We start from the raw sequence: 18,029 nt of genomic DNA on the forward strand, positions 1-18,029 counted from the left end.
TTAGGTTATGATGAACAAGATACTATTAGAAAAACCTGGAAAGACCAACAAAATGGATCTGATTGTATTTTTTAAAAATCCTTCCTCCAAACTTTCCCATTTCTGTTGACGGTACCACCATCTTTCCAGTCCCTTCCCTAGCCCCACACCCATTCAATACACTGGAGTCTTCTTCAACTCTTCCGTCTCCTTCAATCTCCATCTTCAATCAGTTGAAAAATCTTATGGACTCTACCTTCACATTATCTCTTGCATTCTTCTCCTATCTCCAATGACAGAGCCTCTATCCTATGCTTCAGACTTTCATCACCTCTTGCCTGGACCAATGCAATAGCTTCCTAATTAGTTTCCAATCTTTCCCTCTTGTCTATCCTCTCTACAGATGCCAAATTGATCATTGTAAAACACAGACCTGATCAGGTCACCACTTCCCCATATACACATATTCAAAAATAATCTTTAATGGCCATCCATTTCCTCTAGAATAAAATACAAAATCCTTAACCTGGCATTTAAAACCCTTCACATTCTAGCTCCTACATACCTTTCCAGTCTTATTTCATATTGCTCCCATGTGCAGAGCCTCCATTCCAAACTGGCCATATAGCTGCTATGTATACATGACATTCTGACAGCTGCTTCCATGCCTTTGCACAAATGGCTCCTTTTCTGGAATGAATGTGACTGTGGGCAAGATCAATTTTGAAGGACAAGCCAAGATGCTACTAGAATTAATGGAAAATTCCTTCTCTTTCTGTCTAGAATGCATTCCTTCCTTAATTCTGCCTCATAGAGTTCCTAGCTTCTTTCAAAGTTACAGCTCAGGCATCAACTTCAACATTTAGTTTCCTTATCACACAAATTATCAGCATCCTCTGTGTGTGTCTCACTCTCTTCATCTCTCTCTTAACGTGTATTATGTTGTATATAACTTGTTTTTATTTACTTGTATATATTTTGTATCCTCTCCTCTATTAAGCTCCCTGAAGTCAGAGGCTGTTTAATTTTTAGTTCTGTAATTTTTGGCCAGTGTTGGGTACTGTGTATTGCACGCAGTTAATATTTAGATGTTTGTTCAACTGAAGAGAACATGTTGTTAAATGCTAATTAAGTATATTTGATTACAAATAATTCTGATTATACAGTTATAGTGGTTAAATTTTTTTGTTAGTTTTGAGGCTATGTAGTTTTTAAAATAATTTTTAAATTATCAACTTAAAAAGACTGAGTACCTGGCCTTGAGGAATTTGTAGTCTATTTAGAAAGATGAAACATAAACATGGGAAAATTCAAATAATTGTATCAGATTTTAACAATAACTTAAAGACAACAGGGAGAATCTCCAAGAGTGGAGGCACATGATTAATAACCAAATGAGTGTGCCAAAGGAGGGAGGAAGGGAAGGAGGGAAGGAGAGGGAGAGGGAAAGGGAGAGAGAGAGAGAGAGAGAGAGAGAGAGAGAGAGAGAGAGAGAGAGAGAGAGACTGACATATGAATATGTGCCAGGGACTGTCTCACTTTTTTATTTTTTATTTCTATTTACTATTCCCTTCTAATTAAAAAAATTTTTTTTCAATTTATATCCATTTGTACAGTACTTAGCACAGTGCCTCATATGTAATAAATGCTTTACAAATGCCTTTTCATTCATTCCTTAAGAATCTTAACATTTACAGCAAAGAACATTATGCCTTTATCAAGGTACAGTCTTTAATTCACTTCAAGGAATTAGTAAGGCCAATAATTCATATGAACACATCTATTAAAATATACCACATAATTAATGCCCATTTAAATGAACATTCTCAGTGACTCAATGGAACTCTGAGTACTAAGGTTAAGTGTCATTTTCAGATATGAGGCAAAGCTCACAAGCTAGAAGAACCCTATGAAGCTGAAGGAATAATCACCAACTCTACCAATTTTACTAAGTACAAGTTCCTTAAATATAACATAATACTTAGGTCCTGATGCCTAATTAGGAAAATGTGGCTGGTTCATCCATATAGGCATTCTGATTGCTTTTTCCCAAACCTGTGGCTTTACACAAGTGGCAAGAGAAGCTACAAACGTGATGGGAGAAGGGATCTGAAAGTGTACATTTATGACACATCTAAGTACATAACACAAATCACTGCTAAGTTTGATTGGTTAACCCAAAACTACATTAATGAATGTAGTAGTTAGGTTATCCACACATTTAAAAGATCTGTGCTCTATCTAGCCTTCTTTAGTATGAAAAAGTGAAAGACAGCTGTTCCACAATGCCTTACTGTCAAAAATGGGCTATAATATAGAAACAGGAATTTAGAGTTCCCAATGCCAAACATCTATTAGAGTGAACACCATGTGCCCTATATTTTGCTAAGCAGTGATGGAGCAATATTGAAAAATTTATATTCTGGTAGGGATGATAAACCGTGTATATAAGAAAATTAAATATAAATTGGAGCACAATAAGGGTATAATTGGAGTACAAAGCGCCAGGAAATCAGATTATGGAGAAATTGCTTTCAACTAAGATGATCAGGAAAAGACTTCATGAAAAAAGGGGGCATTTGAATTATGCCTAAGCAGCTTCAGAATTGATGGGGTGGAACTAAGGCAAAAGAGAGGAGAGAAAGCGCATTTCACTCATAAGGAACAATATGAGTAAAAAAAAAAGACATGTATAGGGTATGTGCAGGGGATGAAGACTGGCTGAAATCAGAGTGTGTGGGGAGAAGTAGTGACAGAGAAAGCTGGAAAAGAAAGCTAGAACCAGATTGTGGAGGAACCTTGAATAACTAGTGGGGAATATGGACTTTATTTGACAGATATTGGTGAGATATTGAAGATTTTTGAATGGAGGATCACGTGATCAGACCTATCTATACATTAGGAAGTCCTACAGGGAATGAAGGGACTCTAGAAGATATGAAAACCATTATCAGAGTATAAACAAAAGTTGAGAACTATCTTTACATGTAACGGAAAAAATAAAATACCTTATACATTAAAAAAAAAGAAAAAAAAGAAAACCATTATCAGAGGCTATAATATTAAATGAAGACAAGGTTGGGAAGAGGGGAATGAGAAGAAGGGGATGGATTCAACAGATACTAGATAGAATTGATAGGACATAATTGGATATTTGGAATGCAGGAGGAATTAGATACAGAGGTTATAAGCATGGTAAATAGTTTCCCCACAGACAACAATATGAAGTAGGAGGAGCAGATTTAAAAAGAAAAGATGAGTTGGTTTTAAACATCATGTGATTGAAGTTTCAGTTGAACATGATTTCCAATAGACAGTTGGAAATGAGAGTCTTCTGACTAGAAGTTAGGGATGGTAATATAGCCTTCAGATTCATTCAAAAAGCAATGATAACTGAAACCATGTCTCTGAATAAGATAAGGTATGTAGAAAAAAAAAACCCAGCTAAGAAATGACAGTAAGAAAAGGGGAAAAGCCACAGGTAAGAGAACTACAAGAAACCAAGGAAGGAAAGTACATCAAGAAGAATGGGTGCTCCACAAAGTAAAAAGTTAGTTCATGAATGATTTGGACTGACAACATAACACAGGATTGTATAATCAAAATTCATGGGCTTCTTATTGTTGTTGTTCATTCATTTCAGGTGTGTCTGATCCCTCATGACCTCTTTTGAGATTTTCTTGGCAGAGATACTGGAGTGGTTTGCCATTTCCTTCTCCAGCTCATGTGACAGATAGGGAAAATAAGGCAAATAGGATTAAGTGATCTTTCCAGAGTCACACAGCCAGTGTCTGAGGTTAGATTTGAACTCAGGAAGATGAGTCTTCCTGATAGGCTTTGGAACCCTATCCACTGTGCCACCTAGCAGCCCAACAGTTCATGGGTGATTAAGTGTGATTTCAGTTAGAAAGAATTTAGATTTCTAAAGGACAGAGAAGATAAAATATTGAATTTTATTAGGAATATATTCATTCATTAACTATTAAGAGTCTAACAGGTACACAGTATTTAGCTAGGTCGCCTCCAAAGGCTGTGCAAAAGAAAAATTAGATGACGATTATATACAAAAACATATATGTGCATAAAGATGTATATAATTGTGAAACAGGTAACAATTCAAACCAATATAGGATTAAGTGCCAATAGGAGCAGTAGAGATGAGAAGGGTCACAGGAATCCAGTGAAGGTGGTGATGATCAGGAGCTACGGGAGTCAGGGTTCTAAAGAAAGGGTAGGATTTGGGTCTCTAGAGAGGAAGAGAAAGCTGTCAGAGGAGACAGAGAACATCAAGAGTCAGTGACCACTAAGAGTTCATAATAACATGATAGGTTCAGGGTACAGAAAGGAAGATAACGTAGCTGAAATGAACATTTCATATTGGGGAGTAAAATGTAAAACTTTTAAGTTTGTGGTATGGATTGAAAATGATAGCCATCAGGGGCAGCTAGGTGGCATAGTGGAGAAAGCACTCGCCCTGGATTCAGGAAGACCTGAGTTCAAATCCGGCCTCAGACACTTAATACTTACTAGCTGTGTGACCCTGGGCAAGTCACTTCACCCTCATTGCCCTGCCAGAAAAAGAAAATGGTAGCCATCTCTAGACCAGGGTGGGGAGGGGGGACCCAAGGTGAGAACAAAAAAAAGGAATAAAAGTTACATGATAATTTAGTTGTATATTTGAAAGGAATATCAAGTTGTGCATATCAGATTTGCAGTTCCATGTGCAATCATCTTTTTTATTGTATTTTTTATTGTACTGTTATGGAAATGCTTATTTTATTCCATAAATCAAAAATAAATAAATAAGATTCAGCAGAGGAGGGTGGCATATGGGGAAATGACTATATATAAAAAACAAAATTCATTACTAAAACTTTAAAATGTGACTTAAAAAGATAAATCAATAAAATAAAATGTATAAATGGTGTCACTAAGTGTCACTATACCAAGAATTTAACTTTTGATATTTGGGTTTTTTCCTACAAGACTGGAATACAATTAATTATGTTAATATTCATGTAAGGGTACCCTTTTAGAATAAATTGTACCCAAAGTAACCTTGTACACTGACTCAGAAATAATCAGCATTCCAAAACACAGCTTTAATGTGCCCTTCCCATACCTGGTAAGGTCATTTTCTCCTCTCAATTCCTAAGCTTTTTTTTTTGTTACCTTATATTTTTATCTATCTTTTTACATGCTCTTGTCCCTCAAACTAGATTTTAAGCCCCTTGAGGGCAGGAACAATGACCTCAAAATCCTGACATAGTGACTGTACGCAGTAGCCAAGTAGGATTCAAATTTCTTTTGCTAATGGCACAGGGTTATTCTTTGCCATGAGCTATACTGGCAAACTATGGGTCAGGAAAATCAAACATACTCATGTGTTTGCAAGTCTAAATTTCACACAATTCCTGGAATATTCTTTGAGATGCACTGATATGGACAGACTCTCAATAAATGTTAACATTGAACAACTTAAGAACTCTAATCAAAGCAATGACCAATTGTGATTTCAGAGGATCTGTGATGAAGTATGGGCATTGACTGAGAGGTGATGGATTCAAGATAGAGAATAGATATACATTTTTGACATGGCTAATGTGGGCTTTTACTTTGCTGGACTGTTCATATTTGTTACAAATGTTTTTTTTAATACGGGGAGGGAAAGAAAATAAATCTTTACTAAATACAAATTCAATTAAAAAGTTTGTTAATTATATTATGTTCCTATCTATCTATCTATCTATCTATCTATCTATCTATCTATCTATCTATCTATCTATCTATCTATCTATCTATCTATCTATCTATCTATCTACCCTGAGCATTAGCAGCCTAAAAATGGGCAGTACAATGCATATGGTATTTTATTACATGGTTATTTCAAAGGAGATGAATCTCCCCTAAGGTAAAATATTTCTTTCAGGTGGTGGGCCTACAGATCCCTGATAATTTGCAAGGCTAATCTAAATCATCATATCAAAATTAGCAATACTAAGAATCTTTAATGATTCTGAACTTTGTGAATGCCCTGATATAGTTTTAAGCTCAATCATGACCTCCTATTCTCTTTTATGGTAGCACATCAAAGGATTTAATCAGAGTTGTCTTTCAGATATTCATCTTATTGATGGATGTTTGTGAACTATCGAGCCTGATAAAATCCACTTGTCTCCTGACAGAGAACAGTCAGCTGAACCTCCTGAATGATAATTAAGTAAATCTAAGGTAGAAACAGCTAATTATTTTAAATAGTTAAGAGTACTGAATCATCCAGAATCTATACTGAAAAAATTATATTGGTAAAACAATAAACCTAAAATGCTAAGAGCTTAAATCCTATATTATATACTTTCTGCTTTGATTTATTAAAGGGACAGGAATTACAGGAGAAGAAATTGTTTTCTTTCTAGTAAAGGCTGGGGTAGAAAGGAGAGTTGGAAAAGAAAAGCTTTCAAACCTACCTAACACTATAGAAACAAAACAAAACAAAACAAAAGTAACCTGATTTCAACCACTTGTGTCTGAATAAACAAAGGATAAACATCAAAGACAATTTTATAAGTAGGATCTTTTAGCCATACTGTAGAGCTAAATTCTTATTTGTCAGCGTTAGGATTATGATTAAGTTTGTGCCAGGAAAGTATGGTTTGTGAAAAACCAAAGAACACACTTTCATCCTGCTTCTTGCATAAACCAGGTGGCGAGTGAACAGCAAATAATCAAATTCTTATTATAGCAGCCTGGAATATGAGGCTTTGATTCCTGTCTTCTGAGTTCCACCTTCTCCAAGAAGAAGAATAAAATTTTAAGAATAGGGCAATGAAAATGCTTAAAATGAATTAATAAGAATGCAAGGTATATAGTATGTTTTAAAGTGAAATTACACATGCTTATTTAAAACAGAACCCAAGCCTATTTATTTCAACTAACAAAAACAGACAATGAAATTCAAATAAATGCTTGTATTTGCAGGTAATTTCCTTTTTTAAATGGTAAATTAGTTGTTGAAAAGGGTGTAAACTACATTGCCACTATTTATAACATTGGGTATGAAGGAAAATACATTTCAAGTTTCAACACAAGATAACTTGGAAGTGTAAAAAAAGGCTTTCCCCATACTCCAATCCTCTATAAAGCCACATCCACTTGAAGGAGAAGTACTGGAGCCAGCCACTAGTAGAGAATTTACTGCTAGTCAGTAATGCCTTATTGAGTATATCAATTGGTCAAAATTTCAGAGACTGTTAATGGTTGGGGAGAAAGCAAAATGTAAAGAAAAATCCTAACCAAAATGTCTAGATTTTGATTTCTCAAGTCTAATTTTGTTTGAGTGCTACTAAATCAGAATCTATCATTTAAAAATTTTTTTTCAGACATCTGGCTATCTTCAATATTTTTCTATTAATTTGTTGCTTTAAATTATCCCCTTGAAAGCATTATATCCTCAAACAGTAATGTGTATATTTATTATGTGTGTAATGCATTATACTCTGAAGTTAGATTTATTTTTAATTCCATCAGAGGAGTAATAATGAACCTACTAAAGTAAAGTTATCAACAGAGATGATAGAGCTTTTCCTATAGGTTAAAACCATAAAGGCATGATCTATATCCCATTAGTGAAAAAATGTTATTATCATGGAAGGGTCATTTAAAAATATATGCTATAAAAGTTGGGGCTTTTTTCTGTTTAAAGGACAATCATATGGCCTTCATTGAGACTTGTCAACTGACTGGGAAGGGGAATGCAAGAGAAGGGGAGATGAACTTCATGTTGGCATATGTTTATTATTCAAACATAAATCTACAGAAAATACCTTTTAAATAGGACAATCAACAATGCACACAACACCATCCACCTTCTTAACTCATATAATTAAGCTGCTAAATGTCAAAAGAACCTACAGCATCAAGACTGGTGGGTCCTCTACAAATTCCTGCTATCCAGACTCACACACAGCTGGCTGCACTACAAAATGTTTTCCTTTGTCGTTTCTTCCTTGACTCTATCTCATTGCCCTCAGCTGCTGATCCAAACCTTTTAGGATCTTCTGGTTTCCAAGCCTCTCTACTCCCTGACTTACCCTCAGCAGATGCTTCATCTCCTACTTTAATAAGAACATAGAAGCCATCCAGCATGAACTCCCTTCTCTGCCGTCCCCCCACTATAACTCCCTTTCATGATTTGTGCCCTATCTCTCCTCTGTAACTCATTCTCTGAAGAGGATGGATTACTTGCCAAGGTCAATTCTAACTTGTCCTCTTCACTCTATCTCAACCACTCTGGGAGCCTACCCCTTTGATCATGATTTTTAAAAAATCTCTGATTTCTTTTTCTCTCTTCCTCCAACACTATTCATCTACTTCCTAGAAAAATGATCAGGTCAACCCCATCCTTTAAAAACCTTTATTTGATCCTGCCATTCCTCAAAGCTATTCTACATCTCTTCTCCCTTTCATTGCCAAAATCCTAGAAATAATTGTGTACATTTTAGCTTCCACTTCCTCAGCACCTACTCACTACTCAACCCTTGCTATCTGGCTTGTGAACCATCCAACTGAGACTCCCCTTTCCAAGGGTACTCTGAACCCCTCGATGACATGCAAATTCATGAATCATTCCATATATTTTTTCTACTTCTTCTCTCTATATACCACAACATGTTGTGATCTCATCAGCTCACATTTCCAACTGCCTCTTAGACATCTTTTCTTTTTTTAAAAAAATAATAAAATTTTTTATTATTTAAAGTTTTGAGTTCTGAATTTTATTCCTCCTTCCCTCCCTCTTCTCCCACCCCCTTTCTGAAGTGGTAAACAATCAGATATAGGTTATACATGTGCAATTATGTAAAACATTATCATATTAGTAATTTTGTATAAGAAAACTTGAATAAAAGAAAAAATAAAAGAAACTGAAAATAGCATGCTTCAGTCTGTGTTCAATAAGTATCAGTTCTTTCTTTGGAGATGGATAGTATGCTTCATCATTAGTCCTTTGGGGTTGCCTTTTAGACATCTTGAATTAGATATTCAGTAGACATCTTGAAATCAGTTGTCCAAAACACTACTCATTATCTTTCCCCTTAACCCCTCCCTACCTCCTACCCACCCTATTATAATAGAGGGTATCAACATCCTCCCAGTTCATCAGACTCCCAATGGAGGCATCATCCTGGATTCCTCACTGTCTCTCACCACACCATCCATACAATCTATTGCCAGAGTCTGTCAGTTTCACTTCTGCAACATCTCTAGGGAGCTCATCTCTCTTCTGACACTTCCACCACTCTAGTGAAAGCCCTTATCATGCCTCGAACCAAGATTATTGCAATAGGGGCAGCTAGATGGAGCACTGGGGCAGCTAGATGGCACAATGGATAGAGCACCAGCCCTGGAGTCAGGAGTGCCTGAGTTCAAATCCGGCCTCAGACACTTAACACTTACTAGCTGTGTGACCCTGGGCAAGTCACTTAACCCCAACTGCCTCGCTAAAAAAAAAAAAAAATATTATTGCAATAGTTGCTGGTGGGGCTGCCTGTCTCAAGTTTATTTCTACTCCAATCAACCCCCCATTCAAGTATCAAAGTGATTTTCCTAGGGTGAAGGTCCAATCATGTCACTGCTCTGCTCAACAAACTCCAGTGGCTCCCAATTGCCTTCAAGATCAAATACAAAATGCTGTTTGGCATTCAAAGCCCTTCATAACCTAGCCCCCTCCAACCTTTCCAATCTTCTCACACCTTACCTACTTCCTCAACTCATACTCTTTGGTCCAATGACACTGGCTTCCTGGCTATTCCTCCAACTAGACACTCCATCTCTCAGCTATGAGCATTCTCTCTGCATGTCTGAAATACCCTCCCTCCTCTGCTCTGACTACTGACCTTCCTGGCTTCTACTGGAAGCCTTTCCCATCATTTCTTAATTCTAATACCTTCCCTATGTTAATTATTTTCTATTTATCTTGTATACAGTTTGCTTTGTATACATTTGTTTGCATGCTCCTTAAGGGCAGGAACTGTCTTTTGCCTCTTTTTGTATCCCTTTTCTTATTTCGTTACCTGATACATAGTAGTTGTTTAATACATGTTTATTGGTTTAGTCACTTCTTGATTGTCAGATTCAATAGTGTTTTCCCATTCCTAGTTCTTTTTGACAAAGTTTCAACTTTTGATAGTAATGACCTGCTCCTCTTTCGGAATACTTCCTCTTCCCTTGACTAGGACCATGGCTTCTGATTTCACTTCTCTTACAAAGTTTCCCTCTTCCTCCCCCTCCCTCCAACATCCTCTAAGGTACATTGGATCATTGATAGGGCTGGAAGGAACTTTGGAGACCATTTTTAGACATGGGGAAATTGAAGCCAAGAATAGTGAAACAAAATTCCCCAAATCACAAGCTGCTTAGTAGAATACATGCCCTTTGAGGTCAGAGATTTTCATTTTTGTTGCTGAATAGACTGCAAGAGCTATTTAATTACTACGGAGAGCAGCTCAAACTAAACATAGGCATGTAATTTCAAGATTGGTTTCTATCTTTTTTTTTTGCTTGTCTGAAACATTAATTTCATTTTTATAGTTTCAGTTCTACTTCACAGTTTTCCCTATTCTTATATTTTCCGACCAATCATAGTTCTTTTTTTTTTTTTAGTGAGGCTTTTGGGGTTAAGTGACTTGCCCAAGGTCACACAGCTAGTAAGTGTTAAGTGTCTGAGGCCGGATTTGAACTCAGGTACTCCTGACTTCAGGGCCGGTGCTTTATCCACTGCGCCACCTAGCTGCCCCTAATCATAGTTCTTTTAAAAAAATTTTCCATATAAATATTTTTATTATTTTCCAGTTACATTTAGAGATAGTTTTCAACATTTGTTTTTATAAGATTTCTAGTTTCAAATTTTTCTCTCTCCCTCCCCTCAATCATAGTTCTTTGAGTCACTAAGGAAACACAATGCTTTCTGTCTGGAGCCTAGATCTACCACCCTTTGATATCAGATTCTAACAACTCAGCTTAAAACTACCCAAATGTCAATTCAGTAAATCATCTTGGTGGGGCAGTATATAGAGTACTGGGCCTGGACTCAGCTAGACCTGAGTTCAAATCCAGCCTCAGACACAATCTTACCAGTGCTCCTTTAGCTTCTGTCTGCCTCAGTTTCCTCAACTATAAAAATGGGAATAATAATAGCACCTACCTTCCAGGGTTGTGAAGATCAAATGAGATAACATTTGTAAAGAAGCATTTAGCATAGTGCCTGTACAAAGTAGGTGCTCTATAAATGCTTACTCCATTTCCTCCCCTAGATTCAGCCCACAGAATTTTCTCAATCTAGTGTCTCCTCTTTGTGGCTCCTGGCCTATGGAAAACAGTTCCTCTTTGGTCCTGTTGGATTGAAAATACTTCTTTAACCCCTAATTCAAATGCCATGCATGCTATGGGTTATGGCAAATTAATTTTTCCAGGAGGATCTTAAATTTTCTATGACTCAGTTGGCCAAAAATAGAACTCTGTGTTGATTTCTCAGAGCTTATTGGGGAGTTACCTAGCAACAGAGCTTCCTGAATCCTACTTTCATAACCTGAAATACAATTAGAACCTTTAAATGAATGACATGCTGGATGGCAGATTAAAGTTTTCTGAATGTCTCTTCCTTAAATTAATGTGACAATAATATCATTTTCAAGATGTTCTCCTGCAGCTGAATTTGAATAATTCTTAAAAGAAGCCTATCTATATAAGCGCGCGCACGCACACACAGGTTCTTTTTCCCTTTTCAGTTTCTGTAAAATCTGATTTATCTCAAGCTAAGGCCAAATGGAAATACTATGAGTTGTCTCTTAAGAGTGTCTTCTCTTAATATATTTTATATAATAAAACAAATAACTGTGGCCTTGTGGATAACATGTACCATGTAAACATCACAGCTTGCTGTTTCTCTGTTATGTCACTGACACAAACTAGAAAATGAAGTAAAAAAGGCTGCTCCAGTTTATTTGAGGAACATGGTACCTCTTCTCCCTTCACTGGGAGTGGCTTTACCCTTTAAAGAACTACAGAGGGCACAACAACCAAATGACATCACTCTACCCAAAGGAATTATTTCTGTACTGATATATATATATATATATATATATATGTATATATATATATATATATATATTACTGACCTCTATCTATCTATCGAACAGCACAAAAGCATCCTGGGTTAAAACAAGAGAGTGAGTGCTAAAACACAAGCTACAAGTAAGCATCAGAAAAGGTAAAAAAACCAGGTGTCTAAGAATAGTAGATGACATTTACAGAGTGCATTTAAAATTTGCAAAAGAGCTTTACATATAGTGTCTCATTTTATCCTCCCCACAACCCTGTGGGATAGGAACTATAAGTACTACTTTTTTACTGATGAGGAAACTGAGGTTCAGAGAGACTAAGTGACTTACCCAGGGCCACACAGTGTCTGAGATGGATTTGAACTCAAGTACTACTAACTTCAAGTCCAATACTGTACCCATAATACCACACTGCCCCTAAGAATAGCAATCTTTTTTTTTTCCCTTAATATTTGCAATTCCTAAGATCTATCCTAACCTTTCTGGTTTCTACCCCACCTAGACTTACTGTTTTCCATCCTAATGATTTTCTAGATTAAATATAGTAAATCCTTGAATACTTATGATCATCAGGGAAAGAGATAAGTGAAAAACACCGAGTTTGGTATAAAGTGAATTCATTGAAATAGATCAAACTACGTATTTATACAAACACATATACACAACCAACTAAACTTAATATTAAGCTCATATGCTTTTACACTTTTTGAGTTCTTAACAAATGTTGATAGCAACTTTACTGTGTCTTGGTACTTCCATCAGAAAAAAGAACAAAGCAAAACTTGGATAATCCCACTATGAGTTTAAGTATACCATGTAATGGGAAATCTGACTGCACATAAATGCATAAATATGTTATGGAGAATATGCATTTAGTAACAATCTGTAATCTGTCTTGTATATATGTAATTTCATCCGTTTAGGGAATTCCCATTAGAGGAACTCCTTCCACTGATACAGATCAACTATTCTGTGGTAATTTAGAGTCTAAGGGTTGCCTGGGGGTCAGTAAGAGATTAAGGGATTTGTTCTTGCTCACTCTACCAGCAGGAAGGAGAGGAAAAAATGAACACAGAACTTCCGGACTCTAAGGTCAGCCTTCTAGTCTCAAAGCCATGCTGCCTCTGATGTAACGTATAAACATATATAAAAGTTATGGAAAAACAACACTATGCACTGAAGCATAGGCTTCCTCTGGGTTTTACTGTACCTGACCAAGCAGCAGTTCCAAATGGACAAACTAGAAGGAGGTATGAGTACACTGAAGAGACCACATGATAACATTAATTAACACACGAACACTGAAGTTAAGATCTGTTAGTGGAAAGAGACAGGAAGCAGAGGGAGGCTTTAAAGTAGGGGGATGAGGAATGGAAGCTTCTAAACAGTAAAGAAACTGGAAAGATCAACCTCTTAATAAATATGCCTATGTTCTATTGGTGTCTGCCTTTGAATTCACCTTCTTGTTTTTGTGTGTGTAGTAAATGCCTCAGCTTATGCACAAGAACCATTTGAAAAGAAGTAATTGTTGAAAATATGTTCAATGGTCTAACTATATCACAGAAATATGAACATTTCCCCCTCCTAGTCTCCCAAAGCTTCCTACATCTTCTTCATTAGTAATGCTCCTCCTCCTCCTAATGTTCTTTTAATACCTACTGATAAACACAAGCCACTTTCAGACTTAAAATGTCCTTGATCTCAACCAGTATCCTAAGCTAATAAATGTCAAGGATACCCTACATAGATACTATGGATGATGTGTCCGTTCATCTGTAGCTGGCCAGACATCATCCTCCCTTGGCATATGCCATAAGAATAGTATCACACCATAAGAATAGAAAACCCTGTCATGTAAATATTTATCCCACATCTGTCTGATCAGTTTATTAGCCAACTGTATGTATAACCTCCTAATGTTTATTTGCATCACTGCTGTCAGATTTTCACAGCAGAGACCTACAAGGTTGGAGCTTAAAGGCCTCTCAGAGGTCATCTTGTGTTTTTTAATAGTATTTTATTTTATCTTTTCCAATTACATGTAAACATAGTTTTCAACATTCACTGGAAGATTTTGAGTTCCAAATTTTTCTCCCTTCCCCCTCCTGAAGCCAGCCAGCAATCATTAATATAGGTTATACATTGCAATCACATTAAACATATTTCCCCATCAGTCATGTCGTGAAACAAGAATTTGAACAAAAGGAAAAAGTCAGAGGTCATCTTGTCAGGTGCATCATAGAAAGAACCCTGGAGTTGTCAACAGAAGTCCTGGGTTCCAACGTCTACCCTACAACTTACTACCTGGGCTGCTAAGGGTGAGTCACTGTATATCTCTCCAGGCCTTAATTTCTTCATCTTTAAAATAGGCAAACTGGATTATATATCTTCCAGATGAACCATTCTAACTCTTCAAAAGACTAAGATTTAATGAATCCCCTTCAATTTGAGGAAACTGAGGTGCTAGGTAGTTAAAGTCTGTCACCTGTCATAAATGGTATCTATATGAAAAAGATGTTTGATAATTTTTTATAACAAACAAAACAATAGGATGTCAGGAAGGTGGTATAAGCAAATAAAGAATTTTTTCCTTTTTCTGAATTTAAAGGTAAATTATTCACCTTTGTACCTGGTGGGAGAAGGTATGCAAACTGATCTGTTTAGTTTAACTTTTAACACCCTTCAGAATTTGACATCCCACCCCCCACCCCAACCTACCCTACACCTACTTGCTATGCTTGCTTTCCCATATTCTATGGTTCATCTAACCTGATCTTCTTGTTGCTCTTCAACAAAGTACATCTCAGTGCTTTTGCACTGGCTGATTGATCCCAATGCCTTGAAATACACTCCCCTCCTCCCTTATAACTTGTAGAATCCTTTACTTCCTTCAAGGCTCAGCTCAAATTCCACATTCTATATGCGGATTTCGGCTCCTTCCCAAAAGTACTTTGTAATTTATTTTCTGTTTGTTCTGTGCTTAGATGACTGTACATATTTGAGTGTTATCTTCCTTATCCTCCCCTACCCTTTTAGGAAAGCAAGTTCCTTGAAGGCACACAGGCTGTCCCATTTTTTTTGTCCCCCAACACAGAGCAAACATTTAATAAATGCTTGGGGGGGTGTGCGTCTCCACCTATCTCAGAGCACTGTTTTGTACAGTCAGGCTGGCCCTGGTTTACGAGTCTGCTGCCTGCACTGAATGTGGAAAGTTCCTCTTGGAGAATGTCGGGAATAATTCTTTTTGTGCGCGTATGTAGCTAGTGAAAAATGAGATGTCAATTTCTCCCTCCTACAATGGAAGTGGGCATATCTTAGTCACTGTGCCTGTCTGGTGGGAAGATGGAAAGAGGTTCCTGTGTGTCTCTCCTACGGAGAACGTCTGTACCTAACTCTCCTGCCGGATATTTGTTATCAGGAGTGAGGGTGGGACCTTCAGAAAGCAGGAGGTTGAGGACATTCGTCTCTCTCCTCCCCAGAAACAGCAGCAGAAACAACAGTGGACTGACTCTTCAGCCCCTTTGTTTTCTCTAAGCTCAGGTTACGTTTGCGGAAGTCCTGCCCTGCGCCTCTCTGGGTAGGGTTGGCAGTCTTGCCCGGGCACACAAAAACAAACAACAAAACCCACCTCCAAAGAACCACGGAATAGGGGGAAGGGGGGAAGCTAGTAAGCGAGACAGCGAGGGCGAGGGTGACAGAGACAGTAGACACGCACATGAGATGCATGAGAATTACTAACCTCCCTAGAGGGCCCCTGGCAAACCATCCCTCCTCCCCCAAGATACTGACACAGTGCCCCCCCCACCCCCCGCCAGTCCCACCCCCACTCCCCTCGGAACTGTTCTGGGGGCCAGACGATTCGTCTCGGGGAGGGAGGTAGAGAGGGGGAGCATCGGGCACCCCAGACGCCCCGACTCCTAACGCTGAGCAGGCGGACTGAGTTGGGGGCTGGAGAACGGGCCGGGCATGGCAGTCTACAGCATCGACGTGTAGCTGCAGCGAGCGCTCCCATCCTTAGCCCTGGACTGTCGGGCCGCCGGCCCGGAGCCTGGGCTAACTCACCTGGCTGGAGACGGCGGCTCTTAGCTCCGGGAGGCGCTCGGAGCTCCTTCCCCGGGGCGGCGGCCGCTGTCAGCAGGTGCGGAGCCGCTGCAGGAAGCCGGGAGGGGCGGAGGAGCTGCGGGGGCCGTCGGGGCAGCGAGCACCATTGCTGGGTCCCGGCCCCTCTGCCGTCTCTTCCTGGGGGAGGGGGGGTGGTGGCAGCGGGAGGCAGGATGCTGGCAGGCGGGGGTGGGCGCTCCGAGAGGCGGTGGACGCAGAGAGCGAACGAGCGCCGAGCTCAGCTAGCCCGGGCCGCGACCTCCCCCTTCTCCTCCTCCCCCTCTTCCTCCTCCTCCTCCTCCTCCTCCTCCTCCTCCTCCTCCCCGAGCGGGCAGGCAGCCGCACGCTACCGGCTGGACCCGTTTCAGGGCTCAGCGAGGAGGACCCGGCGCCAGGTGCAACGCTCCGCCTCCCGCGGCTGCTGCTGCGCGGCTGGGGCGGATGCTGCCGCCCGCCCTTCTTCCTCGCACAAGCCCCTTGGGAACCCTTGCTCTCTGTCAGGCTCCCAGGGAAGCGGCCAGGGCTCGGGCGGGGTTATTTTCCATCTTCCGCGCCTGGCCCAGCGCTGAGCGTCCCTAATGAAGGAGCTACCTCTGCCTTCTTTCTGGGAGGACTTGGCAGGGCACAGTGGCCGTGGGTGGATGGAAACGGTGTTGACTGCATTTGGAGACTTGGAAGGGGGTGGGGGTAAGGTGGGTCGAGAAGGAAGGTGTCTTACTCCACACAACGTTAGCGCTACAACCCCCCTTGTTTTACAGATGAAGAAACTGAGGCTCAGAGGTGGAAAGTGCTTTCTTTACCCAAGGGTACACAGCTTTTTTGTAAGTAGCAAGTCAATCATCAATCATTAAACATTTATTAACACCTACTATGTGCCCGTCACGGAGCTAAGTGCTGAGGATATAAAAAGAGGCAAAAGAGATCTCTGCTGACCTCCAATCTTGCGTCTCCAACTGACTTTCACAGATCTCGAATTGGATGCCCAGTAGACATTTTAAACCCACCATGAACTCTCCCCATTCAATTGTAGATTCCTTTCCAAAATTGAACTCATTATCCTTACCCCAGTCCCCGCCCTCAAGGAGCTTACCATCTGATGGGGGAAACAACATGCAAACCAATATGTACAAAGTAACTTATATAAAGAATAAATAGGAATAACAGAGGGAGAGCACCAGCATTAAGAGAGGTTGACAAAGGCTTCCTGTGAAAGATGGAATTTAGTTGGGACTTTATAGAAACTAGGGAACCCAGTAGGCAGAGTTGAGGAGGGAGAATATTCCAGGCATAAGGGACAGGCAGAAAAAAGAAAAAAATGCCGAGAGAGAGAGAGAGAGAGAGAGAGAGAGAGAGAGAGAGAGAGAGAGAGAGAGAGAGAGAGAGAGAGAGAGAGAGAGAGAGAGAGAGAGAGAGAGAGAGAGATGGAGTCTTGTTCGTACAACAGCCAGGATGCCAGTGTTACTGGACTGAAGAGTAAGTGTTGGGGAGTATGGTGAAAGAAGACTGGAAAGGTAGGAGGGGACTAAGTTAAAAAAGGCTTTGAATGCCAAACAACATTTTGTATTTGATACTAGAGGTAATAGGAAGCCACTGGAGTTTATTGAGTAGGAGATGACATGGTCAGGCCTGCACTACAGGAAAATCACTTTGGTAACAATGGAGGATGATTGGAATGGGAAGAAACTTGAGGCGCGCAGACCTACCAACAGGCTATTGCAATAGTCCCTAGGTGATAAGGGCCTGAAGGAGTGGTGAGACGGAGAAAAGGAAGTTTATTGGAGAGATGTTTTGAAGGTGAAATTGACAGACTTTTTAAAATAGATTGAATATGGG

At 39.4% G+C, this 18,029-nt stretch overlaps 1 protein-coding gene across 3 annotated transcripts in view; it reads right to left on the reverse strand.

The window, feature by feature from the left end:
• The window catches only part of MFSD6 (major facilitator superfamily domain containing 6), a 93,950-nt gene extending 77,554 nt beyond the window's left edge, over positions 1–16,396 (reverse strand). The window contains exon 1 of one of the 3 annotated variants that reach the window (XM_043994372.1): positions 16,158–16,394. The gene's annotated coding sequence lies outside the window, so the exon portion shown is untranslated. Of the gene's footprint in view, positions 1–16,157 lie in introns of all 3 variants that reach the window. The other 2 variants (XM_043994373.1, XM_043994374.1) reach the window with 2 other exon arrangements.
• Between the last annotated feature and the right edge of the window lie 1,633 nt (positions 16,397–18,029).

Source organism: Dromiciops gliroides, chromosome 3, assembly GCF_019393635.1.
Source record: "Dromiciops gliroides isolate mDroGli1 chromosome 3, mDroGli1.pri, whole genome shotgun sequence".
NCBI lineage: Eukaryota > Metazoa > Chordata > Mammalia > Microbiotheria > Microbiotheriidae > Dromiciops > Dromiciops gliroides.